Raw genomic sequence first — 8890 nt, 5'->3', positions numbered from 1 at the left:
ACTTGTACTTAAACACTATATGATTTCTCTAAGTACTTCATTTTCCAATACTCGATCATAACCGAAAGAATGACACAAATTGAAGAATCATATATACCGCCACTACCGATTACTTTTGGTAGAAAAGTTTTATGTTATTTATCGAAAACGAACTGTACGCATGAACTTATTATGGCAATCTGAATTTAAAGATTCAAAAAAACGAAGCATCGTAGTACAAACATAACAAAAGGGAATTGAAAAGTAAATGTAAGAAATACGGTTTTCGGGTTTTAAATATAAACTGAAACTCTATTATTCTAACACTTCTGCTTGCTGGAGTTTCGTAACCAATAACCTCGAATTCGTTTTAGACCAGTTGAAAAAACAATCATCACCTAATGAAATAACCTTCAAAGACGTAACATCATACGCTCATAAATGCGAAGATTTTAAGAAACAAAGATTGTGTTCTATGACCGCATACTAAGATATTGCTTTCTGAAATGAAAATACCTTAGTTGTCACGCTAATAGATATAAAAACTCAAGTTTTTTGAACGCATACAAATCATTAGGTTTGAGCATTAGGTTTGACTTTGACCAAATGACTTCATTATTTTATAAATTAAGAAGTCAAAAACACCGACCTATTGACCATATGCATTCCCATATATCCTGAAGCCACATTTCCACTACCATAAACCAAAGAAACATTATTCACACCACAAAAATATTTAGTCTAAATGTCTATTGTGAGGAAATTTGTAATAATAGCCATTATTTCCACTACAAAAGGATAACAGTTTCATGCAATAAGTTGATTCACTTCAAGATCCCACTCAACTCTATCGTCACGAATCTGCAATAGAAAAATAACCTGTATTTTTTTACCATGTCTCTTCACGAATCATATGTTTAACGCTATTAAATAATATCACAAAAAATGAATACCTGCTTCTGAGAGCCAATAGAATATTTACCATTTGGATGGAAAATATATATGCTCCAGATGCCTAACACAAATAAATACACCCTAATGAGGGGGCTCATTTTTTAACATGTACAAATATACAATTGTTAGGTAATATAACAAAAAGATAACGAAATGAAATGCTATAATAATAGTTATCATAAAGTTACCTGTAGCCCTGGAATTCCATCAAATGCAGCATAAAAGGCATATGATTGCTTCAAAGAGGCATCAATCTTTCATAATAAAGCATTAGTCTGGTAAGATACACAATAAATTATCAAACTCAACCATGTTTATACATGTCCTAATATTATAATTTGGTGTAAATGAGCATAACAGTTTAATGAACCACGTGTTTTGTTTTTGTTTTATCGAAAAGTACCCGCATATCAATCATAGCTATGTATCTTTGCAAACGAACCTCATATTGACAGACCAGTTGCATCACCTTCTTCTCCTAATTTCCATGATCAACAAATAACCGTGTACGCGCCTTTCGTGTTCTGCCCTCTGCTTGATTCAACCTGTAACAATACACCAACACACTTCAACAATTTTTAATAAACACATGTGTTTCAGATGCTTTGAAACACGATCAACAGATATTAGTGTACGAAAACTGAAAAGCGAGTATGGTGAACGGTGGCTTGCAAATAATCTGATCGTTGGCATAACACCCGTCTCCTCAGCCATTGAAGGTTCTATACCATCATCCAGAATGGAACTAAGAATATCCTATCCCTACGTCAATATTGGGTCATAATTTATCAACCTCACTAATGATCTCCTCCTTCATCTATATTGGGACGAAAACATACAAAATATAATCCAAGTTACTATTTTGTGTTATCATATTGGGATGAAATCTAAATCCCTAAATATAGTCGTTGGCAATGATTATACAAACGGACACGAAATATAGAAAATTAATATTAAATTATAGCTAATCAAGCAAAACAAAGTTCTTGATTGAAGCAACACCCACAAATTTAACCCTCTATACAAAGATAAAACTAAAAATAACTCAAGTAAAACTCAATAAATCGTAATAATTAACTTCTGCAACTTCAGTTTTAAACATATGGTGATATCAATTTACCTTGATCCATAGATTTTTCATGTGAATTAGGTAATTGATGGCATCGAAAAAAAGAGTAGGAATTCCCTGTGAATGATACCCACATCTCTCCGATAGTGTTGCTTGAACCACACCTGATCTTCTACTCGACTATTCGTAAACAATCAAAGCTAATTAAAATCCATGTTTTATTCATCAAAAAGTCATGAGAAAACAGGAACAACGAAGTTCTTATAATATAACCAAATAGGTACACAAAAATTTAGTTAAAAAATATGTAGTAAAAGTTCCCAAAACAATTGATGATGTGACAAACGTATTTTTTTGTAAACCATCGATATTAGATTGCCATTAACGTTTACCTCAACTACCGTCATCGATCACCAATGGCAGCGGTGGTGTCAATACTGAGGAAGTCTTGAGTACATTGGAGACTTGAAATTACCAAACTCCTGCTGGTATAGTTAATATTTTAAAACATAAATCTATAAAGTTAATGTATTGTCCCCAAAAAAAAGTTATTAAAACTATCATTTTTACCAAGAATGTTGCTGATCCGTTGGAAGTCAAACTCGCTCGAACAAAATCGACAATAGTGAGAACCACCTATGTAAGAATAAAAACAACCATCTCATTGCATATTTTTAATTCGTTGATTAACATGCAATTATGTACTAAAGTTACAAAATAAGACATTTAAAAACCAACCTATATATATACAATGTAAACACTGGTTGTTGATGTTAACCATTAATGGGTTTTTTTTATATTTCAAGAGGATCAAATGTAAGAGCTGCTAATAATAAGAGTTCTGCAAACAAAATGGAGATGGTATAGTCAACAAACTGACATTGAATCAAAAGAAAATATAAAATTCAAAAAAATATAAAATATTAACGGGTCATGACGTGTTACCCGACCCGCTCAGTTTATCTTATCTCATTTTTATGTCAGCTATAACACAATATGTATCCGAACACTCAGATTGGCCTGAATTAGAGGTGGTGGCTAATACGAACTGGAATCAAACAACCTCAAAAAACATAACAAACACAAATAAAAATAAAAATACAGACATAAAAATCAAAAGATGAAAACATACCTGCATAACAATACGACAAACGCTGAGTTGAATGCAGAAACTACAGCTAAAAAGACAACGACACGCCAATCAAACCTCAATCGCAAAGCAATAACCCAAACCCCCAAATCCCCAACGAAAATGCTGAACCAAAACCTTAGTTCACAACACGTACCTATTAACCTGTAAGACCAAATATCCAAGTATGGATCCAAGTATCCAACACGTGTAAGAAAGGAATTTCCTCATTAGTTTGATTACTATGCCTTTTATCATTCTTGTTAATTTCCTCATTAGTTTAACTTGAGTTGCTTCTTAATAGTTCATTATTCTCATATTGCATTTCAATTGAATAAAGCCTGTTAAATCGTTTTTTTTATCAAATCCATTATTCAACGTATGAAGAATTAACAGTTGTCCCAAAAAATTGAAATTTCTCTCAGACATTTCATCAAACAGTTGCAGTGCATCTAACACCTTTCCATCTTACAATTCACATTACAAAACAATACCGGTAAGATAAGAACAATTAAGGTTGAAAATCAAACATTTTACAACCATGAGAAACATTTTATAGATCTTTCCACTACATTCTTACTTTTCCATACCTGAAAAAAACGTGATCTCCAAAACACCCTTTCATAAGGCTTCAATATGCGTTTCCAGTTGGATCCTAAACGATATGCAAAACAGATTTACAAATCGAAAAACAAAAGATGAAAATCTTACCAGTTGGATCCTAAACGAATGTTTATTCAAGAAATCGTATGAAATTGAACCTGCATTATATGAAATCGAACCCTAAACACATGGTAAAATATGAAATCATACGAAATCGAACCCTAAATTATACGAAGATACTAATTGAAACCCTAAAAATCACCTTGAACACCCTTAAACTCAAAGAATTATCCGTCAATTTCGATAGAATGTTGTCGCCGATGGTACTGAGAGAGAGACGCAGAGGATTCTTATTCAACAGAGAGAGATTAGGGTTTTCTAGTAGATGAGGAACGATTAATGAGAGAGAGAGAGAGTATAATTGAAGCGTACATGAGGTATATTGCCGCTCAAATCACAATTGTGAGGAGTATTAAGTTGCCAGGTGGCAATTAGTGGATTAAATTTATGCCAAGTGGCACTAAAATGTTTTGTTTAATATAGATAATAGATTTGATAATAATTAATAACATTGCTTGCTATATGCTTCTATTTGTTGTGTTAGTTAAACGGCGTTATGAAATCCGAATACCGAATTGCATTAAGGGCTTCACTTCGAAGTGATTTTGCTGAAGGGGTTAGGGCAGTATTGGTGGATAAGGATCAGGTTTGTTATTCTCTGGAAATACTTATAATAAAACTTATTTTTCAAATTCACACAAGCTATAATCGAAACTGTTGAATGTTGATTTTTAAAGCAAACTGCACCTGTTGAATCTTGATTTATTAAGCAACCTGGAACTGTTGGTTTGGTTTTTAATTTTTAGTTATATTTGTTTACTAGGTTATCACCCAGGACTGCTTCCCGGGTTGTTTATTTTTATTAGTTAATAAACATGTATTTTTATTAAAATGTAACATATTATTTCATTAAACTTTTACACGACATTGATTAATTGTTAATACAATAATAAATTAAAAAATGTCTTCATATATGTTTGCTTGAGGATTAAAGTCCGATGCCCATGTTTGATCACAAGTGACTTCATCTGCGGCAGCCAATGACTTTCTTCCCACAATCTACGAGCTTACAAAACACTTAAGAAGGTTAACATGGCAAGCAACTGGAACTATTTTGTGAAAGAAATTGTAGTACCAAACCTTAAATTGCTAAGAATGCTTTTAGATCTATAACAAAAAACCACACCAAGAACCATAGCAAGAATCATATACTAATCAAAACTGATCAAAATCCCCTTAAGCAAGCAACAAAGAACGATCAAACATAAAAAACGAAACAGATATCAAAACCAAAAGAAGACTAACCGATTAACAAAAGGATTAAGATACAATAGATAAACACCAAATACTCCACCCAACCCAACGACAACACCAGGAGTGGAGATTCATGTTCGTCACATTTAAATTCTCACACCGAAGATCATAAACAAAAGACTTTAAAGATACCTGATGTTTGGTCAAACGCCTACGAATGGCTCTGGTTTTAATAGGACGCAAATCAAGAGACAAGTACTTCCTATTCTTGTAAGGTTACCTGGATTTTGCCTTGTGCGTTTGTAAAATAACAGTCCCTGTGCGATAGAAGTCCACACCACTTTTCTGCACCCACAACAGATACAAATTACAAACTTGACGTCAAAAACTAAGCCCAATTATTGTTGCCCAGAATCTTCTTAACGAACAATGAAAATCACAATGAACGAATAAACATAAACTAACCTTGATTGAATGAATACAAATCGTGAATATGTACAAGTGAATGATTGAGAATGTTTTTTACAATAGAAAAATCTAACCCTATTTATACTTATCGAAGAGGTGTGTCTGAACCGTTGTGTCTTTTGATGAAGAGTCGTGTCCTTTGATCTTGTGGCTCTCAATCGATTTGAAGAGGTATGTCTCCTTGAATAGTCACGTCCCTTTGTTCTTGTTTCCTGATGTCGATTAGAGAAGGGATGCGTCCCTTGGATGTGTCGATTCAAAAACATGTAGGTTATTAAGTTTTAACTTGTCACATCTAGTCCCCATACTTCTATCACTAATCTAATTTTAATAAAACTAACTATTAACTAATTACATATTGAACCCTAATACTAATAGGATGTGAAGAGATTATGATTTCATTCACCCCCCTAATCTCGAACATCCTTAAGTTGCACCTTGATCCTTCTCCATGTCTTGCTTGCCATTATGTGCTTGTTGAAGTAGATCATTGCAGTCTTCTTTGATTGCCATTAGGAGAGTTGGTTCCTCGTCTTCTTGTACCAGATTTGATTCTGCTTCCCTTTGGTTTGACTCAGGACAATCTAAGGCATAATGACCAAACTTTTGGCAATTGTAGCATGTTATCTTGCTTAAATCCTTCCTAAACTTCCTTTGGTTGCTTCTACTCTTGTAAACATCATGTGATGAGTCTTCATCATCATCTTCTTGTTTGAACTTTCCATCACGCCATTTGTCTTGCGATGAGTTGAACCTTCCTTGTCCATTCTTCCCAAAACGCCTTCCACGACTGTAACACCTCGAAAAATTCCGTCCAATAATGTATTGACACGTGTCATAAGGTTCCGGTATGTGAAAACATACTTTAGAGGGACTAAAAGTGACAAACAGTGAAAACTATGGAACGTAAGGGTCCAAAGTGTCAACAATGGATAAATAGACTCTATGATAACCCCACATAATGTTTATAACCTTAAACGGATGGTTCATGGATCATACGACGCGGAAATTGCACAAAAGTGAAGTATTGCAAACTATAGGGGCCAAAAGTGTCAACATGTTTAATTAATACCTCTGAGTGAACTTTTGGCAGACCCGAAGCTTTGAGAAGCTAAAATATACTCACTAGAATATGTGGTTAAAATTTCATGAAGTTTCGTCAACGTATGAGAAAGTTATGGCCAAAACCGTACTTAAGGGACTAAAAGCGTCAACGTCGAATTTCATGGCTTTTCGGTTGAGCGCAAAGTTATCCGAGGACATTACCATGTTGGTAAATGTCCCAAGGTTCTTAGAAACCAAGTTTGGGGGTTTACGGGTCGAAATAAGCAGCCGAAACATCGCATACAAGTTCAGGGACTAAAGCTGTCAAAATGAAAACAAGTTTTGCTGATCAGGGGTCAGGCGACCCGCCTGGTCTGACCCAAGCGGGCCGCATGGGGCTGCCAGCGACAGAATTTGCGAATTGGGTTGATTTGGGTCCGAATTTAAGTGCTAAACAGCTGTTTCTCGCCTCCAAAAGCTCCAATAACATTGCATGCATGCCTAGGACACAGTAACCTCTGAATTTCCAGCTTTAAATCAGATGTTTCATCAAATTCTTGGGCATTTACAATTGATCAAGAACTCTCTACTCTCAAGAGCTCTCAAGAACCTTCAAGGCAGACTTCTGGAGTTAATCTGATCATCAAGACCGATTGCTAGTGTTATCTAAGCATCCATAGGACCTTTGTAAGCTCCTAATTCAATCTTTAATTCGTTCTTGCATCGATTATTAGTAAAAGTCAAACTGTTTGTTCTTATGCTTTGACTTTCTGATTAAACAAATTTGTCTCAGTCATTTCTCGAATTGAAACCACAAATATGTTGGTATTTATATGGGAAACAAACCCTCAAAAGGGTATTCTCTGATTCCCACTATATGCATGCTAAATGTCGAGTCAAACGTATTTCTAAAAAGTCAACAGAAGTGATTTTTGCAAGAATAAGCTTGAATGTTAATATAAAGGACATGCAATCTGTTTGATCATCATAAATAACTTGTAATACATATAAGAATGTGTTTTATCATCATCAACTCGACAATCTATAGTATAAATACGAATCGGAACCGAAAGTCCTATAAGACGACTAATTCGTAGACTATCGATTCGGATTCGTACATGCATGTTTGAGATCTGTATTGGAGAGTATTTTTGACCATTTTTATTTTGGTAAAACTTTCTGGAATTTTTTTGTTGATTAAGTCTATGCTTAGCCGATTCGAATGCATGTTTCCGATTTATGCATAAAGTTGACTATTTTGCCCTTTTTGATATAAAACGTGATTTTTAGAAAAGTGAAAGAGTAGAAATCTTTATTTCTAATATATAGACTTGCACCGAAAATTTCGGATCAGTTGGTGGTCCAGATTTTGAGTTATGGCCATTAGCGTAAAACTATGTTCTTAATTTACATAAACGGCCCTTTTCGTGTATAACCCATTTCTGGCCACGTTTTGATGCAAAACTTTTTACCAACTGATGTATTATAATATTCTGGGAATTTTGATGATTTTTAATTAATTTTTGGCTGAACGGATCCTAGATCGCCTAGTTATTTCGGGTTATGTCGGTTTTGACCGTTTAAGCCATAAAATGAGTTTTACACATCCTTTTGACCCGAAACCTTTTTCTACTGATTTTAAATGTTAAATAAATTATTTTGAGCCTTCTGGAAATATAAAAATCTCAGCTTTCATATATAAACCCGGAAACGGCTCTAAATCGCATATTTAGCGTTTTAAGCGCATAGTAAGCGTTATACTCGTTTTAAACATATAAGACTTATACCTACTGATGTAAATTGTATATTTTCATATGATAACAGTAAGTATAATATGTTGAACTCAGATTTCCAGTTTTGGCATTTTTAGCCCTTGTGAAATTACTAAAATACCCCTACGGTGCATAGTTTGGTTTTAAATGATAAATTTGGTATATGGGTCATACCCTACTGTTATAACATGTTAAATTAAGTATATTTTCTGTATGAACCAGACCCGAAACTCAGATTTCTAATTTTACTCTTTTATGATCTTTTAAATGACCAAAATGCCCTTCTAAGGCATAAATTGAGTTTAAAATTATTCCGGGCAATATAGAACATAACTTACTGATATTATGTCATATTTAAAGCATATTATCTCAGGGAACTTGCATTTGACTCATTTGGCTACCCGTAACGCCCTTATTGCGTTCGGTTCGGTTCACGTAACTAGTTTGCGTAAATTGACCGAAACGGGTCAAACGTTATCATTTTTATCTCAAAATCCAGAATGTATTTAGTATACCCATATTATACAAGTATTCAAACTTGTCGGGTCTAAATCACAT

General features: G+C 34.0%; 1 long non-coding RNA gene across 3 annotated transcripts; it reads right to left on the bottom strand.

Annotated features, from left to right (window-relative positions):
* Positions 1-652: 652 nt before the first annotated feature.
* LOC110883708 lies at positions 653-2637 on the bottom strand. Of its 3 annotated transcripts, none has more exons than XR_002560578.2 (7): positions 2573-2637; positions 2395-2484; positions 2054-2182; positions 1376-1478; positions 1122-1208; positions 933-994; positions 653-840 (listed from the first exon to the last, which is right to left on the bottom strand). It is a non-coding gene; the product is annotated as an uncharacterized LOC110883708 (long non-coding RNA). The 3 variants fall into 3 exon arrangements; XR_004870056.1 differs by having other exon boundaries at positions 1337-1478; positions 2395-2487; positions 2573-2609; XR_002560577.2 differs by having other exon boundaries at positions 2395-2487; positions 2573-2609.
* Positions 2638-8890: the final 6253 nt, after the last annotated feature.

This window comes from Helianthus annuus, chromosome 10 (genome assembly GCF_002127325.2).
Source record: "Helianthus annuus cultivar XRQ/B chromosome 10, HanXRQr2.0-SUNRISE, whole genome shotgun sequence".
Lineage (NCBI taxonomy): Eukaryota > Viridiplantae > Streptophyta > Magnoliopsida > Asterales > Asteraceae > Helianthus > Helianthus annuus.
Note: the sequence above shows the minus strand (reverse complement) of the source record. Positions and strands in the feature narration are given on the sequence as shown.